Below are 22460 nucleotides of genomic sequence, written 5' to 3' on the forward strand. Positions count from 1 at the left end.
TGAGTTCAGGAAGCTAGAGAAGTGCTGATTTGGGGGTATCCTTTGTGCTAAATTGTGAAAAATGAAATTCTTCAAATGCCAAAATATAGAACATCATCAATGTGTGCTATAAACAATCAGGAAGTGGAGAAGATCTAAGTTAAGCTGCTGCAGAAGGCTTTATGCAAATATGTTCCTAAGACCATGAGTTCTTCCAGAGCAAGAATCTTCTGAAGTAGGAAGCCAGGCTTTATCATGCACCACGAGCTCCTGAGAAGGAATTCAGCAACTCTGAGTCATAGTTTCCTCAACTACTTAATGTAGAAACATAAGAATCCTAGTCCTTCCTCCAAGTGTTGAACCTGTAATGTAAGATGATAGCAAGATCAGTCTTGGGTCTTTGTAACGTTTCGAGTTGTTGAAAATAAAGATTTTTCAAAACTAATAAAGATATGTTTGACTCAGTTTTCCTTCTTAGGTAAAAATGTCCAGAATTTAAAACTGGGCAGTAAATTTAACTGGTATCTTAAAGACCAATATGCAGTAGTAACTGTCCTCTACTATGGCCTACACTTTGACCAGTGTTAAAAAAATGAACCATCTTAATGCCACTAAAGGAAAAATAAATGTGATGTTGGAGAGTCAGCTTGATCTGATGGGAAGAAAACCACATTAAGGAGGCCTAAGTTCTAATCTTGTTCTGTGACATGCCAACTGTATGACATTCCATGTTGTGGTCAGATGTCATGCTGATGACCCCCAGTGAACCACATTTGTTATGCACCCTCTTGTGTAGTCTCCTCCCACCTTGTCTCTGGGCTCCCCTTGGGCAATGGGGCATTTGCAAGTATGATAGAGTCAGAGACTTGACAAATGCTTACACATTAGGGCTTGTCCTCTTGGAATGCTTCCACTTGTAAGGCAACTGCCTTGTTAGAAAGAAACTCAGGCTAGACTATTGAATATTGAGTGTCACAGGAGAGAACACATTGAGGATGAGAGGTCACCTTGGATATTCCATTCCCGGGCTCCCAGTTGAATGCAATTCCATGAGTGACCTCAGTCCCTACCAAATAGAGCAAAAGTACTGCCCATATGAACCCATTCAACCCACAGAATTGTGAGAAATAATAAACCATTGTTGTCTTAAGTCACTATGTTTTGAGATGGTCTGTTATACAGTTATAGATTACACATTCTAACCACTTCTCTCTAAAACTTTTTATTTTTTATCATTTTTTAAAAAGATGGGGTCTCACTCTGTTACCCAGGTTGAGGTGCAGTAGTGTAATTATAGCTCACTGCAGCCTTGAACTCCTGGGCTCAAGCGATCCTCCCACCTCAGCCTCCAAATTAGCAGGGACTATAGGCACAAGCCACTGCTCTTGGCTTAAAAATAGGAATGAAAATCATAGGGTGGGGAATTTGCCCCACTCTTCTCAGAGGGCTTGCACAAATATCAAATGAGTTAATAAATGTGAGGTATTGTTACTATTTGTCCAGTGAGCTAGGTATGACTACATACTGTGGTTATGTCTATGAAACTGGTTTGACTCTTTTGACTGACTTGACCAGTTAAATCAATCTCATTAGAGAAAAATAAAACCTTGTAACTTGATTTTTGACTGACTTGATTACTGTTTTGACCCCTCTGACTTTTTTTGGTTGAGTTCAACTTTTTTTAACTGAATAACTTGACTTTGTGGGTTTAGTCAGTCAAAGTAATCAAAACAGTTTGGTGTATAAAAAACAGCCCATGTGTGATATTTTCTTCTTATTTAACTTTAGTGGAAAATTATGTGACAGAGGGGCATATATGCATAGCAAATGTGGGTGTAAACTTCTACTTCTAACTACCCAGTTTCAAATTACTGTATAGATTACAGCAACATTTGTTTGATAATGAAAAAATATAGTTAGTTTTTATTTCCCAATGGCATGCTACATTATAAGTCCATTAACAGTTGAATGTGTTATTGCTGTAATTCTAATAACTGCCATATATTATTATGGCAATAATAATGTAATTCTCATAGTATACAATATGTAATTTATTGAACATTGCCAGAATTTATTTTTAAATTGTAAATTTGGTTTGCTTTTCAGCATAGAACTCCCTTTGTCCTGCTTTGGGAGTTTAGTCATAGTCCTTTTGTTTGAAGAAGTTGTCAGAAGTTGTCTGAGATGAGTGCCCGCAAGAGAATGTTGAAGCTTGGCAGTCATTAAAGTTCCAGGTTAGAAGTGAAGTGAATGATTGGAATGCAGGTTGAGTAGGTCCATCCATATATGTCATATTGATACTACCAGAGCTGCTGACTAGGTGATTCAAATATAAGCCACCGTTATTGGAGTATTCGCAGATATTCTACTGTGCTTAAGGTTATGACAGATGAAGCTTTCCTTATGAATTGTCAAAAGGATCACAGATCCCTCTGCGGCTTCTATTTCCATCACCAGTAGCTTGCTTGCTTTATTATTATTATTATTATTATTTATTCTAATGCCCTTTGAATATAGTTCTTCAGAATTCTACATCATGAAAAAGCTATGTAAGCTATGCAAAACGCTCTTGAGTTTGTTTACCTGCTCCCCAGCTGGAATGATTCTAAACTATTCCGAGAAGATAGGCATCTGTATTTTTCTTTTAGTAGTCCAACTGAAAATCAAATACAAATGTAACAGTTGTTTCCATTTCTTCAACCCATTTCACGATGTTCTTCTTGATTTAGTTCCTAAACATAGTCTAACATAATTTAAACCATCAATAGGTATCACAGAAATACCTCAAATTGCAGTTCATATGTATTTACTTTGTTTGGTATAAAATAAACCCCCCTTATTGTGTTTAAACCAACTTACTTCAGTTCTGGGAGAGGAAACCCACTGTGGGCCCTGAATGTCCCTTCAGATTTTTGCTGATTGTGCCAAATTGCAAGCCTCATGTGACCTCTGGCCCGGTTCCCTTTCAATTGCTGGTTACTGAGGCAATTGGTACTAATACTTCAAGACCACCACAGCTGACTATCATACAGCATTTCGCTCTTTTTCACTCAAAAAAGCCATTTATTTAGATTTTTCTAGTAATATCCCTTAATCATTTAGTTGTTTCTTCTCTAGATCTTTTGAAAATTTCAATGTCCCTCTTGAGTTGAGTACAAAGTTGACTCTTAACAAAGCCTAACCAGTGTTCAGCATAGAAGTATGAACTAAAACTTCTGTGAGTTTAAATTACTCTTCATCCTTGTTCAAATCAATGCTTGCTGTTTATCCTTTCATTTATTTGTTCTTTTCTCAGCCAATTTTATTTATTCTTTTATTTATTCCTCATTCTTTTATTTATCCAACAAATGATTACTGAGTGCCCATGCGTTCAATGACTAACCAATGGGTATAAAAGTAACTTGGACATGACTCTTAATTTTGGACATTTTGTTTCTCAAAGCTAGCCTGTATGCAAATCAAATGTCTTCTAGACCCATATGCTGTAAGTAGAAAAAACTAGACCGGATTTAAAGGACCTAAATGCCAGAATGTGGACGTAGAAGTACCTGCTGAAGACTAGTTTTGAATAGATATAGTCAGAAATGTTCATTTGATAGAAATATGTAGAATTGATTAATGAAAATAGAAATAGTAAGTGGAATTTCTTTCAGAAGATTATAATAACAAATATTCACGTTTCCTCATTTGAAACTTTTGAGCCCAGATATATTCTGGATTCAGAATTTTCCAGAGTTTAGAAAGGTGCTACAAGGTATATACCATGTATTGAATAACACTGGGTTCTGGAGAAGCTCCCTATGGTCAAATGCCTCTATATTTCTCCAGATAAATTCAAACTACACATTATAAATGGTGTCTATAAAATCCTCCTGTCAACTCATGTCACAAACGATTTTTAAAACACAAAACCTGGATTACCAAAACTTTCTGGGCTTCAGAACTGCAGATAAAGGTCTATCGATCTCTGGTCTGAGCAAGAGGAAATGTCCGTGAATTAGAGAGGTAAAGAGGAAGAATGGATGTCAGAAATATCACAAAAGCAGCATTAGGGTGCTTGTCATTTTGTTACATATTATGCAGGAAAAGATATGCCACAACAATGACTCCAAGGTTTTGAGCCGGGGTGACTGGGAGGACGGCGGTGTCATTAACTGAATAGAAAGGACATGGGGGAGGGGACCACATGGTAGGAACTGGGGAAGGAGGGAAATGATGATTAATTCAACTAGAAATATACAAATCTCCAGGACATTATGAAGCTGCCTGAAATTAGCATGATTAAAGGTGCCTCTCGCGGTGGTTTGGTAAGGATGTGATTTCTAACTAAATTAGAAATCAGTAGCCTTCCACATATAAGCATATAACATATTTGATTAATCAAATCTGAAATTTGAATTCATTCCACCTAAGAAGTCATCCTAGACACTTCTTAAAAAACAAAATGGCACAAACGATGGTGGTATTTTAAAATTGGAAAAAAAATTTAAAGAGAATACAGACATTTCAAAATTCTATCTGGATTAAAATGGAGCTATTTTAATCTATTTCTGCAAAGCTACTTGTGACAGTAAATAAAGCATGTGGCTCAAGTATAAAAACTATCTGACCCATTTTGGATAATAACTGCACATTAGATCAGTGACTTAAACATTATCATTTGTATGAGCGATCAACTGGCTAGACCTACACATACTACATTTTTAAACAGGAGTCAAGTGTGGCTTAAAATTATCAGAGAAATATTTGTTTTAACTCTCATGTACATTTCTAGAAATGTAGTAGCAATCTTATATCTGCAAACAAATTTTGATAAAATGTTATTTACCTTATATGACATAGTTATCAAGGAACATTCCAATTTTTGCTGATTTTTTTAACATCAGTCGATATGTCTCAAATGATTTGCTTCTTACACCACCGTCTATTTTTAAAGTCCCTTGATAGAGGTGAATGGATGTATCTCGGGTTTGTAAAAACCAGTCATATCAAATTATGCCTCTGGTTCTTCTCTTCAACAGCTCTCTTGCTACCTAGAAACCTTTACTTCCTTTTCCACCTTTATGCAGAGGTACATCTTTAACTGTAAAATCTTTGGGTAGCCCCCTTGCCACTAAGTCTGTTGACTGATGGCAATTAAGCCACAGAAACAGTCCGTCTGTGAGGAGGATGTGCTACAGCCTGTGTAATCAGAAGCATGGAGAAGGGGCTAAACAAGGAATGGGAGGTAAGTCCCCAAGCCCTGTATTTTAATTCATTGGTCACATTGGTCAAATGAAGAGAACTCTTGAATAATAAATCTATGTTTTTTTTCCTAGGAAGGTAGAGAAGTTCAGTATTAAACATATCTTCACGTACATTATTTTGCTCTTAACTACATTTTCATTGAAATATATTTGACTATACTTTTAGGTAGCCTGATCCTCTTAGAAAGTGTTTTCAGAAAAGCAGAATTATTATTTGATGGAGCTGTTAAATGACCCTGTTGCCTCCTGAAGTGGTTAAGTTTTTTTCCCCAACATTTTAAACATTTTACTGTCATGACATACTGGAGCTTTTCTCCCTATCAAGGATATAGGATTAAGAAAATGCATTTCAATTATTAAAACAAAGGTCACAGAACATTCTGAGTAGATGACTGTCTTCCAATGTAGGTTACATTGTTTATATATTTAATAATACTGTAACAATGACAACCTTCTTGCTTTATAGTTAGAAAAACAGCAATGGCCCATGCATGCAAGGCAGAGGAAAATATTTTATTTTGTCCCAGAAGCCTTACTGCCTCACCTTTTGAGCACAGTCTACCGAAAAGAGCTTTAACCTTCTCACTGCTCAGATGTGTCCCTGGCTTAGGGGAGTGATCTTCAAGGCCCAGGTGACCGATTGGCCATTGTTCTCCTTCACATGGAGGAAGGGAAAGAACCAGTGCATTTCAGTGACTTTATGCAATGCACAGACTCAGGTGGAACAGGTTGGAACTTTGAGAACAGGATGAAAGGGCCTAGCAGCGGGAAAAATTGGGGCTGCATTCGGGGAAAATGCCTGTTAAAAGAATTGTGAGACCCTGGTGCATATTACCAAAAGATTCAGTGAAATCCCATTATCTGATGATTTTAATGAATAAAATACAATGATTTTTGCAGGATAATTGATCTGAAGTGCTGCCCTGATGCTAAGGAATGAATGAATTCACCTTCACACGTCTTTTCAGGCCCTTCAATTCTATGATTGGTGCATTATATTATTTAGAATAAATAATAAAGAACTAAATATGCTTTTTTCTATGCGTGGCATTGCCATCTTTGTGTGTGAATGTGGTACCTGCCAATTACTTGCATTAATGTAAATGGCTAAAATATACAAATTAAGTTATGAACATACTGTTACATTTAACAGATTAACTGAAAACCCATGAAGATTTCAAGAGTATATTAAATGCATAAAAACCATTTTCTTGATCTTGAATTTGTAGGCTATTTCTTTTTAGCCAAAAAGTGTGTGATCTTAGAGCCCTGAATGTGTTCTGAGTGTAGCAAAATAAATTTAATATAGATTGATAAACATATGATCATCAGGCTACATGCTTTGGGAAGCACCAGCACACCTAATCGTCATAGTAGTCTAGGCACGGGTCAGCAAACTTTATCTGTAAAGGGATAGACAGTAAATATGTGAGGTTTTATTAGACTTAAGGTTCCTGTACAAACTACTTAACTCTGCCATTGCATCCTTATAATATATAAATGAATGGGCAAGGCTGTATTCCAATAAAACTTTATTTACCCAAATAAGCAGCAAGCCACATTTGGCCTATCAGTAGTAATTTGCCTGCTCTTGATCTCGTGATAGGTATTATTACTGCTGTTCATGGATGATAGAAGGGAAACTCAGAGGGGTTATTTTAGTTACTCAGGGTCTCACAAGTGAGTGGGTTGAGGATTCAAATTAGTACCAGCTAAATTTATTTGAAAATATATTGATTAATAAATTATAATAGTATTGCTTTGTGAGGTATTTGCATTCAATAATAATCTATTCCAATAACATTTAGATATTATTCCATTGTCTCTCTTGTTATTTATAAATGTATTCAAATATTTTAATCAGTTACTCTGAGAATTTTAGCTGGCAAGAAATCTGCAAATTTTTGTATTTTTAAAATAGACTTAGGGAATACATGTGCAACTTTGTTACAAGGATATATTGCATAATTGTAAGGTTTGGGCTTCTAGTGTGCCCATCATCCAAATAGTGAACATCATACCCAATGTTGATTGGGTGATGTTTCAACTCTCACCACCCTCCTACCTTCCCCAGTTTTAGAGTCCCCACTGTCTGTTACTTCCCTCTGTATGTTTATGTGGTATTGTTTAACTCCCACCCAGATGTGAGAACATGTGGTATTTGATTTTCTGTTTCTGAGTTACTGCACTTAGGATAATGGCCTCCAACTCCATCCACGTTGCTGCAGAAGACATTATTTTATTGTTTTTTATGGCTGCATAGTATTCCATGGTGTATATATACCACTTCTTTTTAATCCAATCATCCATTGATGGATACTTAGATTGATTGTATACTTTGCTATTGTGAATAGTGCTGCAATAAACATACAAATGCAGGGGTCTTTTTGACATAACAATTTATATTCCTTTAGATAGGTATCCAGTAGTGAGATTTCAGGGTTGAATGGTAGATCCATTTTTAATTCTTTGAGAAATTTCCATACAGTTTTCCATAAAGGTTGTACTAATTTACCTTCCCACCAACAGTGTATGAGCATTCCCTTTCCTCCACATCCTCACTGGCATCTCTCTCTCTCTCTCTCTCTCTCTCTCTTTTTGACCTTTTAATAATAGCCATTCTGACTAGTATGAAATGGTATCTCATTGTGGTTTTGATTTGCATGTCTCTGATGATTAATGATACTGAGCGTATTGACTCTTATTTCTTTCTCTTGCCTAAATTGCTCTAAGACTTCCAACACTGTATTGAGTAACAGTGGTGAAAGAAGACAACTTGTCTTATTCCAGTTCTTAGGGAGAATGCTTTCAAGTTTTCCCTATTCAGTATAATCTTGGCTGTGGATTTTTCATAGTTGGCTTTTATAATTTGAGGTATGTTCCAAGGAAGCATGGTTTGTTAAGGGTTTTATTATAAAGAGGCATCGGATTTTACCAAATGTTTTTTCTTCATCTATTGTGATAATCATATCGCTTTTGTTTTAATTCTCTTTATGTGGTGAGTCACATTTATTGATCTGCATATGTTAAGTCATCCTTGCATCCCTGTAACAAAACCCACTTGATCATGTTGTGGCATCTTTTGATATGCTGTTGGACTTCGCTTGGTAGTATTTTTTTGAGGACTTTTACATCTATGTTCGTCAAGGATATTGACCCATCATCTCTTTTGCTATGTTCTTGCCTAATTTTGGTATCAGGGTAATACTGATTTCATAGACTGAGTTAAGGAGGAATTCCCCTCCTGAATTTTTTGGAGTAGTTTCAGTAAGATTGATACCAGCTTTTCTTTGTGGTCTGGTAAAATTTGTCTGTGAATTCATCTGGCCCATGGATTTTGGGGATATCTGCTTTTATTACTGATTCAATTTCATCATTCATTATTGGTATGTTCAGGATTTCTATTTTTTCCTGATTCAATCTTGGAAGATTATATCTTTCTTAAAAAGTATCCATTTCCTCTAGTTTTGCTAGTTTGTGCCTATAGAGATGCTCATAGTAGTCTGTAATGATGTTTTGTATTTCTTTGGTATCAGTTCTAATGTTATCTTTATCATTTCTGATTGTGTTTATTTCAGTTTTCTTTTTTTCTTGGTTAGTCTAGCTTTCATTCTATCAATTTTGTTTATCTTTTCAAAGAAGCAACTTTCTGTTTATGTAATACTTTGTATAAATTTTGATCTCAATCTCTCTAATCTTTTTTTTATTTCTTCTGTTATCTTTGATTTTCATTTGTTCTTGTTTTTCTAGCTCCTTGAGGTGTGCCAGTAGGTTGTTAATTTGAGATCCTTCTGTCTTTTTATGTAGGCATTTAATGTTTTAAACATTTCACTTAGCACTAATTTTGCTATATCCCAAAGGTTTTGATATGTGATGTCTCTATTTTCATTTGTTTCAGGTTTTTTATATATATATCTGCCTTAATTTCAGCATTTTCCCAAAGATAATTCAGGAGCAAGTTGTTTAGTCTCCATATTTTGTATAGTTTTGAGCATTCTTCTTGATATTGATTTCTAATTTTATTTCACTGTGGTCTGAGAAGATACTTGACATGATTTCACTTTTTAATGTATTGTACCTTGCTTTATGGACAAGCATATGGTCTATTTTGCAGAATGTTCCATGTGCAGATGAGAAAAAATGTAAATCCTGCAATTGCTAAGTAGACTGTTTTGTAAATGTCTACTAGGCCATTTGGTCTCAAATCCAGCTTTTTACTTTTTCTTCTTCTCCCTCATAATGTTGATATCTCATAGGTTTGGTTGCTTTACATAATGCTACATTTCTTGTATTATTTATTCATGTTTTATAAATTCCTTTTTCTTTGTTTTTGCCTGACTAGGTTAATTCAAAGGACTTGCCTTCAGCTCTGAGATTCTTTCTTCTTCTTCGTCTAGTCTATTGTTAAAAGTTTCAACTATGTTTTATAATTCCTTCCATGAATTTTTCATCTCCAGGAGTTCCATTTGGTTTTATTTATTTTAAATTAATCTTTTTAGTAAGTTTTCATTCATATCCTGAATTGTTTTTCTGATTTCTTTGTGTTGGCTTTCAACTTTCTCTTGGGTCGAATTGAGCTTCCTTGCATTCCATATTTTAAATTCCTTACATGCCATTTCAGAATTTTCAGTTTGGTTAGGATCCAGTTTGGTTAGAGAGCTAGTGTGATCTGTTTGCAGTGTTGAAATACTTTTTGTACTGCCCGAGTTCTTACACTGTAAGAACTTCTCATCTGGGGCAGATGTCACTTCTTATTTTTGAGTTTGTTTAATTTGAATGGGAACTTTTAATTATTTAGTCCTTTTCCCTCAAGGATGTGACTGTAATGTATGTTGTGTATAATCATTTGGCTTTGATTCTGGGTGCTTTCAGGTGTCCAAGGCTCTGTATAACTTCCTTGATTATAGATGGTTTTTGTGCAATGGCTTCTCAAATACCGATTGTTGTAGCAGTATATGGGCATATGAGCCAACTCACTATCTTCTGAGAGGCTAGAAGTGAGGAGGTCTCAGGAAGCTTATCTCATTCCCTAGCGTTATGCCCTTCTGTCAGTAGCTTTTTCTTAATTTGGTCGTGCAGTTTAGTCTCCAATCCGTTAGGTAGCATTTACAAGTAAGAGCTGACTCATTCTTAGATATCTGATGATGAGGGAATCACCTGCCCTAATAAAGGTGCCAGCAGGAGCTCGTCGTAGAATGTACTGAGGTCTCCTCAGAGGACAAGGAGACCAGCGAGGGGGTTGCACCAGCCCTTTTTTCTGGGATAGGCAAGAACATGTTCCACTTCCCTATCACGCCCCCTGACCAAGGGATCATGACCTTTAGTTCAGATAAACACTGTCTTTTATCTCTAGACTGTAATGCAACTGGAGTCCACAGAAAATGCCTGTCTCATGGCTAATGCCTAAACAGCCTTGGGATAGAACCTCTTCTAAGTCCCAAACAGACAGCCCTAAGGCTGTTTCCTACCCTACTGCAGGAACACTGCTAGTCTGCATAGGGAGAGGGAGATGAGCCCCACCCTGCATGCAAGCCTGTGCTGGTGAGCACACATTGGCTGGGGTGCAGCTGCCCCGAATAGCACTGGAAAGGCTGTCTCCTAGGGCACCTGTACCAACCTGCAGCAGGAAAAGCTACGGTTGCTTCTGCAGCAGTGGATGAGGGCAGAAGACCCTCTCTTCAGGTCTGTTCCTGGCTGCCAGTGCCACCTCTTCAGTGAAGTGAAACAATACTCCCCACTTTAGAAAACAACAATGCACCTGCGTCTATGCTGCTCCCAGCTTTACTTAGTCACCTTCTGGTCATAAACAGCATGCTCTTGAGCAGGGCAGGGTGTGCAAGCTAGTTTTCTTCATCCAAGGAGTGCTTTGGTGAGCTGTAATTCCCCTTGCTCTAGGGGCAGCCCATGCTAAGGGCTAGATCTCCAGGGATCCTACAGTTTCTCAGGGCCCCACAGTCAGAGTGCGTTCTGGTAAAACTTTGCGGGGTATCTAGTGATACAGAGACACATGGGCTAAGATTCCCTGGGCAGAATAGTGGCCCATGACACTCACCTGCCACCACAGTTCAGGTTTGAGGGGAGAATGAAAGAACCTTCATGAGCTGGCCGTCTGGTGCTCTCCCCTCCAGAAGTCCCCAAATTGCTGTGGACAGCAGTCCACATGAGTACAGAGAGGTTCTCTGACAATTCAGCAGTCAGCAATCTGTTGCAGAGGTGAGGGAGCAAAGAAACACCCACCTACCTTTTTAATGGGACTTCAAGTTCCTCCGGTCAATCTCTGCCAGACTCTTGCTGCCTTCTTTTTCTGTGTCCAAGTCTCTTCCTGTGGGTTCTCTCACAGGTACAAACCCTCCTCTCTCAGCTTTCCACTTGGACCATGATCATTCACCTGTAATTTTGGATCTTCTTTCTAAGGGGAACTGACATCTGACATCTCTAGTCAGCCATTTACAATGACCAGTTTATTGTAAAGGATATTACAAAGGATACCAATGAAGAGATACATAGAGTGAAGTGTGGAGGAGAGGACAGAGCTTCCATGCCCTCCCTGGGCGCACCACCTCCAGGAACCTCCATGTGATTCTAGCATAGAAAATTAAGTAGGCCGGGCGCGGTGGCTCAAGCCTGTAATCCCAGCACTTTGGGAGGCCGAGACGGGCGGATCACGAGGTCAGGAGATCGAGACCATCCTGGCTAACACGGTGAAACCCCGTCTCTACTAAAAAAAAAAAAAAATACAAAAAACTAGCCAGGCGAGGTGGCGGGCGTCTGTAGTCCCAGCTACTCGGGAGGCTGAGGCAGGAGAATGGCGTAAACCCGGAAGGCGGAGCGTGCAGTGAGCTGAGATCTGGCCACTGCACTCCAGCCCGGGCGACAGAGCGAGACTCCGTCTCAAAAAAAAAAAAAAAAAAAAGAAAATTAAGTAATATAATTATTTACAAGGATTTAAGTAATAATATTCTTAATATTCTTTATAAGAATATTAAGTAACATAATTATTCACAAGTAGTATAATTCTGGTCACAAGCAGGGTGCTTGTGAGAGTGTGCTATCTGGTTTCTAACGGACTAGTCTGAAAGTCCTAGGTAAGGTAGAATTTGCTGCTAACTTTACACAAATCTTCTGTAGGGATCTGCCCTGCCCACAGCCATACTTGCTGTATTGTGGTCTCTGTGACACTGCCCCTTGCAAGAGCTGGTTAAACAAAGGGTGGGAACTTGACCCATCTATATAGTTTCTAACACTTTATGGCTTATGTTATCTAGTGTGTATTGGAATGGATCCAATGGCTTCCTCTCTTGAAAACTTAGTCATCAAGAAATGTAGGAAATTCTCCGTTGAAAAGAGTTACTAGAATTACCCTGATTTGATTAAAAGAAATGTATCAAATTGTCACGTGGACCCTGAAAAGAGGTGCATCTAATATGTATTGTTTTTCTTAAAGAGTTACTAGAGCTGGAAGGTTATGGATGAAGATTATCTGGGTCCCTAGAATAAGCATCAATAGAAGAATCTTGGTGCAAGGAGCAGGAGAGAAAGAGGGACAGCCCCTAATAAACACAAAAACATTGATTACTAAATTTTCAGTTTCTGATTCCATTTCTTGTGAAGTCTATGTGCTTTGTTTGAGTGGATGCATATCTGTGTTGAATCATTAAATCCCATTTGTTTAACTGTAGCTTGGGTGGGACTCTGTTTCTTGTGTCAAAAGGGCCTTGATGAGCCAATAAAGTCATGAGGTTTTCATTTTTATATCCAATTGAATAAAATGCTCTCCATCCCCCTCTCAAGGTTTGGGAGTTGGAATATTAAGGTCCAAATTGGGGCTCTTCAAGTTTGTTCTTTAGAAGGTACATTTGCCCAAGACTAATAAAGATACACCACAAATGAGGCTTATGGTTTTTCTAAGTGTGTTTGTTGCTTCTCCCTCTTTTCAAGTTATTTTAATCCAGAGGGAAAAATATATGGATTAGAAGGAAGAGGTGAAAAGGTCAGTAATTTGCTATTTGGCACTGGCTCATGCTTTTCCAGTGCTCTTAATGATGATGTAGTTATGACACAAAAACAGAACAGAGGCCTGGCTTCATGTTCCCTGCTACTGGCCACAATGCCCAGAACAGGGATTCCCATCCCCCCATGGGCACCTTCCCTTTCGCTTCTCCAAACCCACTTCCTTGATAGATATTTTTATTTGCTATTATAGATCATTTTTTCTAGTCAGTGTCTTAACTAGCAATATAGGTTTACAAAATATTTTGCACACATGCTTATCTCCCATTAGCTGAATTGAGATGTAAATGCACTGTACCTGATTCCAATAAGTGTGGTACTTGTGATGCACCAAGTCAGGTCTGCTTGGCCCACCTGATTTCAAGGCCACTGTGTGGTAGATAGTTCTCTCTTCTTGCAAATGTCCCGCAACAAGAGTGTGCCAAAGCTTTCTCCATTTTGCTTCCTCTGAAGCCATGAGAGAATGGCAGGTAGAGCAAGGTGGCAGATAGATAGGCACAACATAGAACTGCAGGTATGTTGATGACCCTGGGACCAACCTTCAACCAAAGGGGAATGAGGTTCAGAAAAGAAATGCCCACATGCTTCCTGTCTTCCAGTGAGTCATTCATGAGTTCCATTCTTATGCAATTCTTCAGAATCTTCCCTGGGAGACTGGGCGCTAGCTTTCCACTGTGGCTCCCACCTACTGGTGTTTCTTCTGGTTTTTCTCTGTTTCCTGTTTCATTCTTCTCACTTCTCTTCTGTATCCTGGTATCACATCCTAAATAAACTGCCAGCATTCGAATTCTAATCTTAGGGTCTGTTTTGGGGGGACCCAACCTGAGATAATGACCAACTTATAATTTTTACATACAGCATGTTCATAAACACTACTATCTGCTTTCTGGATCTCAAAGAGCATCATTGTAAGCTTTTCATAGTGGTAACCATAAATCTCCCCCTCTCGCAGAGGGCCGTGCCAATCATTTTTTCATAGACGTTAGTATATATTGCTGGCTTAAAGAAATTGTTTCTCTAATGTGTTTTTCACAAGGTACTTATCGATTCAATCGTAAATCAACCCCACATGGTCAAAATTACCTCTCCCATGTTTTTTGTCTTGCAGCAGTGTTTTTGTGATTGATCAAGTGGTTTGTGGAGCAGATTAATATCATGAAAACAATATTTTTGATAGGCAATCTGACTTTCCCTACTTTGCTGAGATATAGAATATCTGAGCTGGGAGTATGCTTGAACCCATTCCTGCTCACACCCTGATTTTTACATTGAGGAAACTAAGGCCTGGTGGAATTAAGTAACACTTCCAAGGCTATCATTCACAACAGAGATAAAATTAGAATTTAAACCAATTGGTTTTCAGTACAAGGGTCTCAGCTCACAGCTTTCAATGCTAAATATAATGTTTGACTGTTTCCTTTTCATATTTTTTTTTCAAATGTTACCTATAAAACTACAGGTTCTGATATGCTTCTGTGCTATTCTTATTTTGGAATAGAGTCAGGTGGCACAGAAGCTATTGTTATAGCCCCAGAATAGTTTCTGGCATTTTCAGTGGCATAATTGGAGTTTGAGTCAGAGATGTTCTAGTCAACATATTGTATGGGGCAAGAGGCTAGGTTACCATTGATCCAACCCTGGGAATCTTCAGAGGATCCTATCCTGGGAGAAGTATCCACTTCCTACATGGAGACTGTAGAATTAGGCACATTAATAATCAAAACAATCCAAGAATATCTCTGCATCAAATCAATCCAAGCTTTAGCAAAGCAGCCAGAAACGTTTTCTTGGAGGCTTCTCCTTGACTCTCACTTATTTTCTCACTAACTGCTGGCCCTGCTTTTTTGCCCTGGATCCAACTCCATTATCAAAGACGCCAAGGCAAGCTCTGCAATTGGATTGTCTGAAAATGAACAACACACAGATAGTGAGGAACAGATATTGTAACACCCTACAGTGCCTGTTAAATTCACACACCGAGAGAACTCAAAACCATCCAGGCGATGGAAGAAAATGGCGTCTCCCAGAAGAAATAACAGACTTGACAGGTAACACTGAAGAGAGATTTCCTGGCAAGGCAGGCTGAGGGGAGTGACCTTTTGAGAACCTTCCCAAAACTTAATGATGTTAAATAATCAGCCCTTTTGCTGAGACATGAATTTGAATCCTGTGTTCTGAGAGGCTGGGGTTTGGGCACAAATTACATTAGTACAGTATTATAACACCCAGGAGAATCTGTCTACCATCAGCCATCTTACTAGGCCTTTCTTTAATCCTGATTTCTCTTTGTGACAATTGACCACACAGAGGCAAATCCCAGAGAGTTTGGTTCCCATTTTGTGGCACTGCCAAATTAAAGGCACCACTTAAGCACCTCTGAGTTAGCACAACAGTCCTGGTTTTCTGATAGCCTTGCACCCAACATCTACACGTATTTAAGTTTTTTTGTTTGTTTTTGCAGACTTCAGTAACCCTGATTAGAACTTCTTCCTAATTCAGCAACACCTACCTTTTTGTTTATTTGTTTGTTTTTGAGATGATTTTGCTTTTGTTGCCCAGGCTGGAGTGCGATGGTGCGATCTGGCTTATAGCAACCTCCGCCTCCCACGTTCAAGCAATTCTCCTGCCTCAGCCTCCCGAGGAGCTGGTATTACAGGCATGTACCACCAGGCCCAGCTAATTTTGTATTGTTAATAGAGACGGGGTTTCTCCATGTTGGTTAAGCAGATCTCGAACTCCCAACCTCAGTTGATCCACCTACCTCGGCCTCCCAAAGTGCTGGGATTACAGGTGTGAGCCACCACGCCTGGCCTACCATTTTCATTTTAATCCCTCCCTTCTGGGTTCCCCCAGAAGCCAATTCTAAATCAGGATTTTTCAGCCTCAGCACTGTTGACATTTGGGGCTGGTGTATTAGCCTGTTTTCACACTACTGATAAAGACATACCTGAGACTGGGCAATTTACAAAAGAAAGAGGTTTAATTCGACTTGCAGTTTTACATGGCTGGGGACACCTCACAATCATGGTGGGAGGCATGGAGGAGCAAGTCCCATCTTACATGGCATCAGGCAAAGAGAGAATGAGGAAGACCCAAAAGCAGAAACTCCTGACAAAACCATCAGATCTCATGAGACTTATTCACTACCACAAGAGTAGTATGAGGGAAAGTGCCCCCCATGATTCAATTATCTCCCACCGGATCCCTCCCACAACACCTGGGAATTATGGGAGTACAATTTAAGATGAGGTTTGGGTGGGGACACAGAGCCAAACCATATCAACTAGGTAAGTCTGATAAGTAGGGGCTGCTGTCCTGTGCATTGTAGGATGTTAAGCAGCATCCTGGCCTCTTCCCACTGGACCCACTCCTGTAACAATGAAAAATGTCTCCTGACATTGCCAAATGTGCTCTGGAAGGAGAACCACTGCTCTAAGTCAAGGACTCAAGGGCAAATATAGATTAAATGGAAAATTATTCAGTGAACAGTGGCACAGGAATAGGAAAATGTATTAGCATTCTTCAAAGAAGCAGAAAATATACATATATATGTATATACATATAATATATACACACATACATACAAATATTATACACACACACACACACACACATATATATAGAGAGAGAGAGGTTTATTTTAAGGATTTGCCTCACACAGTTGTGGAGGTGCAAGTCTAAATTCTACAGGATAGGCTGGCATGCTGGAGGCCCAGGGAAGAATTAACATTGCATTTCAAGTCTGAAGGCAGACTGCAGGCAGAATGTCCTCTTCTTCAGGGCAGAAGAGTCTTTTTCTATTAAGGCCTTCAACGGATTGGATGAGGCCCACCCACATTCAGGAAGGTAATCTGCTTTGCCCAAAGTCTACTAATTCAAATGCCAATCTCATCTAAACGATACTTTCATACCAACATCAAGAATAATGTTTGACCAAATATCTTGGTACAGTGGCCTAGCCAAGTTGATACAAAAATTAACCATCACAAAAAAGGAAAGGAAAAAGCCAATAAAGGTGCATCATTAAGCAAGCTCTAATGGAAACAAGAGCACAGTTCTGCTATGGAACTTGGGACATTGTATAAAACACATGTTTCACAGTTATCCGCACCATTTAAGTAGTGAGGGAACTGGAATATTTGTACACCAGTTCCCATCAGCCATTGACTTCCCTAGAGGGTTTAATTCCCTGACATGCCTGGTCTGCTGCATCCTCAGGAAAAGCAGGTTCCAGAAGCTTCACTGAAATCTGTCAGGCAAAGAGGTGCTGGTGCTGGCAGTTGGAATTTAGATTGACAAGGAAAAATGGTAAATGGTCAAAGGTCTATGGGCAAAGTGCTGACAGTATGTGCTATAGTTTGTGTGAAATCAGTCACTAATTGATCCCACCTCTGTCTGGCATTAGACCCTCCTCTCTCCATGCCCCCAAATACTTGATTTTTAAAAAATGTGGTAAAATACATATAGCATAACATTTATCATCTTAACCATTTTAAACTGTACCATTGGCTAGATGCAGTGGCTCACACCTGTAATCCCAGCACTTTGGGAGGCTGAGGTGTGCGGATCACTTGAGGTCAAGAGTTTGAACAAGACCAGCCTGGCCAACATGGTGAAACCCCGTCTCTACTAAAAATACAAAAAATTGGCCGGGTGTAGTGGTGCACACCTGTAATCCCAGCTACTTTTGAGGCTGAGGCACGAGAATCATTTGAACCCAGGAGGCAGAAATCGCAGTGAGCCGAGATCATGCCATGACACTGCAGCCTGGGGGAGAGAGGGAGACTCTGTCTCAATAAATAATTAGTTAACTAATTAATTCATTTAATTAAAGTGTACAATTCAGTGGCATTAAGTACCTTCATATTGTTGTGTAACCACCACCACCACCCAACCACAGAACTCTTTTCATCTTGGAAAACTGAAACTCTGTACCGATTAAACACTAACTCTCCCCTCCCCACTCCTCTCAGTCCTGGCAACCTCTGTGCTACTTCCTGTCTCTACGAATTTGACTGCTCTAGGAACCTCATATAAGTGGGATCATAAAATGTTGTCCTTTTGTGACTGGCTTATTTCATGTAGCATAGTGTCCCCAAGGTTCATTCTCATAGCATGTGTCAGAATTTCCTTCCTTTTAAGGGCTGAATAATATTCTACTGTATGTATACACCATACTTTGTTTATCCTTTGATCTGTTGATAGACACTTGGGTTGCTGTCACCATCTGGCTATTGTAAACAATGCTGCTGTGAACATGAGTGTATACAAATATCTCTTGAAGTCCCTGCTTTGAATTATTTGGGACATATACTTAGATGTGAAATTGCTGAATTGATTGTCTTTTGAGTTCCATACATAACAAGTAATCGTATGCAAAAGAACAGGGTGAAAGATGAGCATTCTGCAAAAGTCTGGGGTCATCCATCTCCATGACCCCAGTCAAACCTGGGCTTCTGTAAGTATAAGACACATCTATGGAAAGTATATAATCACTGCAGTTTCATGCTCTAAAACCAGTTTTATTTGCCTCCTCCTTTGCCTTCTGATGAAGAGCTTTGTTTATGAAATTCCCGTCTTCAGAAGTTCTTGAAAGATCTCAAGTGAGTTGTCCTCAGAAGTGATGGCAAAAACATTGCCTGGCAAAGCCTGTGATTGACAACATCTTTTTTTAGTTACCTGATCTCTGTGCCTTCATTCTCTCACACTTTCCATTTTCCCTTTGTTTCCCAGAGTTTTGCAGCAAACTGCTGTTTAGCAAAGAGAAGCCAAATTCAGACGCAGGCCAAGCCCTAGTTACAGTCTATTTCTTTTTGCTGTTGGTACCAGCATCACATCCCACCTGGACAGACCTGCCAAGTTTTTTGGATTTCCTAGAGGAGGTTTTCATTCTGTCTGCTTGTCTGCACTTGTATACAAAACCTATAATTATATAATAGGTGAACTTACTGTTGAGCTATTGTGCTTTCTTTTCTTTTTTTAAACCAGCTGAATTGGTCTTTTTTTATATTTTGAGCCTATTGTTACCTTTAAAACTGTTACAGTTTCCTTCCCCCGGCTTCTAATACTTTAGCCTTCATGCCAACAACTAAATATTTATGTAAAAAAATCATCTAAAAATTGTCTTTTGGCAAAATCTAAAAACGTTTCTGTTTCTAGTTATAATTTGAATGTTTTAATGTTATAACTACACATGACCGCTAATTAAATAAATTTTGTTCTCAAAATATGTTATCCTATTTTTAGATAAAAAACATAACCTATGAAAGTCATCAAAAATTAAGTATGCATATTTAATTCTTGTACTTAAACATCTGTGTCTTCTAATACATGATGTTCCTAACCTGCCCTTAACTAAGGAAATGTTTTATGGTTAGCACATCACCTGGACTTTTTGAATAGTTATATACAATATATGAAATTTAAAGTACAATGAATGCTTGATAAAACTGTGACTTGATGGAAAAGCTAACCTTTTTAAGGGAACAGAGAGAATGGTATGTCACGACCTATTTTGTGACACTATCAATTCTGTTCTTCGGTGCAGTGGTCCTATCTTCAAACTTGTTAATTTCATGGATGCTAACACAAAGCTCTTCATTTCTGTGGGCTATGTTTTTTCCAAGATCTATTGAATATTTTGTCATAGAACTACCCTTATATTTCTTTTATTCTCTTCACCTAAATGGAAAGCTTGAAAAGAAATGGATGATATCTGATTCTTTTCTGCTACATGACACCCAAGAGAAAATGAAAATGAAATGCTTAGAACACTGTCAGGAACCCTGTCAGCTTCTCAAGGTATTGATTGTTGGTGGTGTTACTGTTCATAGTTGTTGTTGGGATTGTAATTCACCAAACCTAAACAGATGACCCGATTATTTTGAATTGGTGTTCTTGGTGGCCATGTCTAAGGATACCGTTTAAAGGAACAGTAGATAAGGACTGAACATTAAGGTTTTATCTCTGAGATTGTGTCTTAGGAACAAGCTAATCACGGCTCCCACTTTCATCCTTTTTACCAGTACTACTCTTCTCTACCCTGTCTTTTTCTCTGCAGCATTCTTGTTGATGAGGTCAGGGATCATACTGTATTTCTCTATGATGGGGAATCATGAAGTATCTGACAAAAAAGGATCCTGTTGTTCCAAGACTCAGTACTCCAGTAAAGAAGGTGAATGTGGCTTTCCTCTGAAATGGCTGGCTGTCCTTCAGAGACCTCTTGATGAAAAGGCAGAAGCAGTTATTCAAGGGGCAAAGGTGCAGCCCCATTGCAAGGAGATTCATCCTTGCAAGAGGAGAATAAAATTTTGCATTTAATTTGTCAGGTATGGATGCACAAACACTCTCCATATGATTCAGCAAATATGTGTATAGCCCTTTGCTGTAGTCAAACACACAGAAAGCATAGCAGTTGGTGATAACAGGGATGCCACTATTAAACATAACCAAGGAATCCAGAGCTGCTCATTTGAACGTAGTTTAATTCCCTACATATCTTCAGGCAGCTCACCTTCTTATTTGAGGATGTACATGAAAGAGCAGTCGTGGGCAGTCAAAAGGGAACTAACTGTGAGATCGAGTCTCAGCTCACTCAACCTCTATGACTCCTCTGGTTGAACTTGATAGTATTAACATATTTCCTTTTTAGCCATAGTGCCTTTCTTTTCAATTACCTTATCTGGAACCCTAGTATATAAAACAGATAAAACCAAATTCATAAGCTCTGGTTGAACTGAGGGCAGGGTCCCAGAGTCCAACCCACATAACCTCCTCCTTATGTCTCTACCCACCTACTCATAACCTGCCTTAGACACTAGGAGTCTGCAGAAAAAATTGAAAAAGTCTGCAATAATTATACTTTCCAAAGACTCTTCTAACTCTGAACATTCAATGCCATTTAGATATTTAAAATCCACTTAATCTAGGCTTTCACCCACCCACCTAAATGCCCTGTGTTCCATGCTGTCACTCTCAAAAGCAGCAGAAATCTGACACCAAACCATCAGGAGCAAGAGATATTTATTAGAATAGTAAACTGTTCTCAGTGTTCCCAATTTGGAACAGGGAATGAGAAGTTCTAGTGAGCAAAATATAGACCATTTAGAAAAACTTTCCATATGGATCTCTGTGCCCTTCTTTTGTAGGATATTTTGCCCCCAGATATCTCCTCTGTCTTTAACTCCACATTTCCACCATTAAATTCGGATCAACACAGAAAGATCTCTGGAGCAGCATGGGACAAAGAATCTACCTTTCAAAGCAAAGAAAGAGAAATAGGGGAGAGTCAGGTTTTGTCTCTCTTTCACATTAGCGACATAGAATAACACGGAACTAAGTGCCATCCTGAGTAAACAACACCCCTCCAGGCCACTGAGAGGAAAAATGCTCGCAGTAGACTTAATCTTCACTTCTCAGCTTCCATATGATTTTGTTTTATCTTACTTTTAAGACACTTCACATTTGGTTTGCATGATAATTTAGGGATAAACTGGCCTTATTTTCCGATTACATTGCAAACTCCTTAAGGGCAGGAACTGTTTCATATACAGCTGACTCTTTATAGAGCTAAAGATGTCACCAAGTATGGTGTGCCTATTCCAGTAATTCATAACCATAATAATCCCACAGTGACAGAGCAATGTGGGTAATGGGCAGTGTCCCAGTAGAAAGAAAACTGCATCTCCTATGGAAATATTATATCTCCTATGGAAATATTACATCGGAATTTTAGTGGTGAAGACTGGATTTTACAAACAACAGTTAGCTCTAGAAAAAATGACTTTACTCTTCCTCTCCTTATTTTGTGTCATCCCTTATCATTCTATTGAGTATTTGGTTCCTGGAAACTTCATAATACCCATCTAGCTGCTTTCTAAGCAGATACAATGTTCAAAGTTCTACCCAAGCTCACCTTTCATCAACAGGTACCTCTCTAGTGTCCTGTGCTCTTGTTCTGCTTGTTTTCTTCCATGGGACAGGTTGGTTCTAAATTTAATGAGATTACATAACTAAAGTTGAGATTTACTTATTTGTAACACTGCCTAGAAAATGTTCAACTGCAACAATCAAGTGGCTATGATGCAAATATTTTCTACATGATATTAAGGAAAGAAATGAAGAGAAGAAATGTCAAGATACAGAAGGACGCGACCAGTTGTTTTTTTTTTTTTTTTAATGAGGAAGAGGTCAAGATATTCTCTTGTTCTCCCACCTGCTCCCTAC

General features: G+C 38.7%; 1 long non-coding RNA gene across 1 annotated transcript; it reads right to left on the reverse strand.

Moving 5' to 3' along the window:
- Positions 1 to 223: 223 nt before the first annotated feature.
- Positions 224 to 22223, reverse strand: LOC117076471. The gene is made up of 4 exons (XR_004434375.1): positions 22150 to 22223; positions 11467 to 11613; positions 2563 to 2635; positions 224 to 341 (listed from the first exon to the last, which is right to left on the reverse strand). It is a non-coding gene; the product is annotated as an uncharacterized LOC117076471 (long non-coding RNA).
- Positions 22224 to 22460: the final 237 nt, after the last annotated feature.

Source organism: Trachypithecus francoisi, unplaced genomic scaffold (genome assembly GCF_009764315.1).
Source record: "Trachypithecus francoisi isolate TF-2019V2 unplaced genomic scaffold, Tfra_2.0 Lachesis_group0, whole genome shotgun sequence".
NCBI lineage: Eukaryota > Metazoa > Chordata > Mammalia > Primates > Cercopithecidae > Trachypithecus > Trachypithecus francoisi.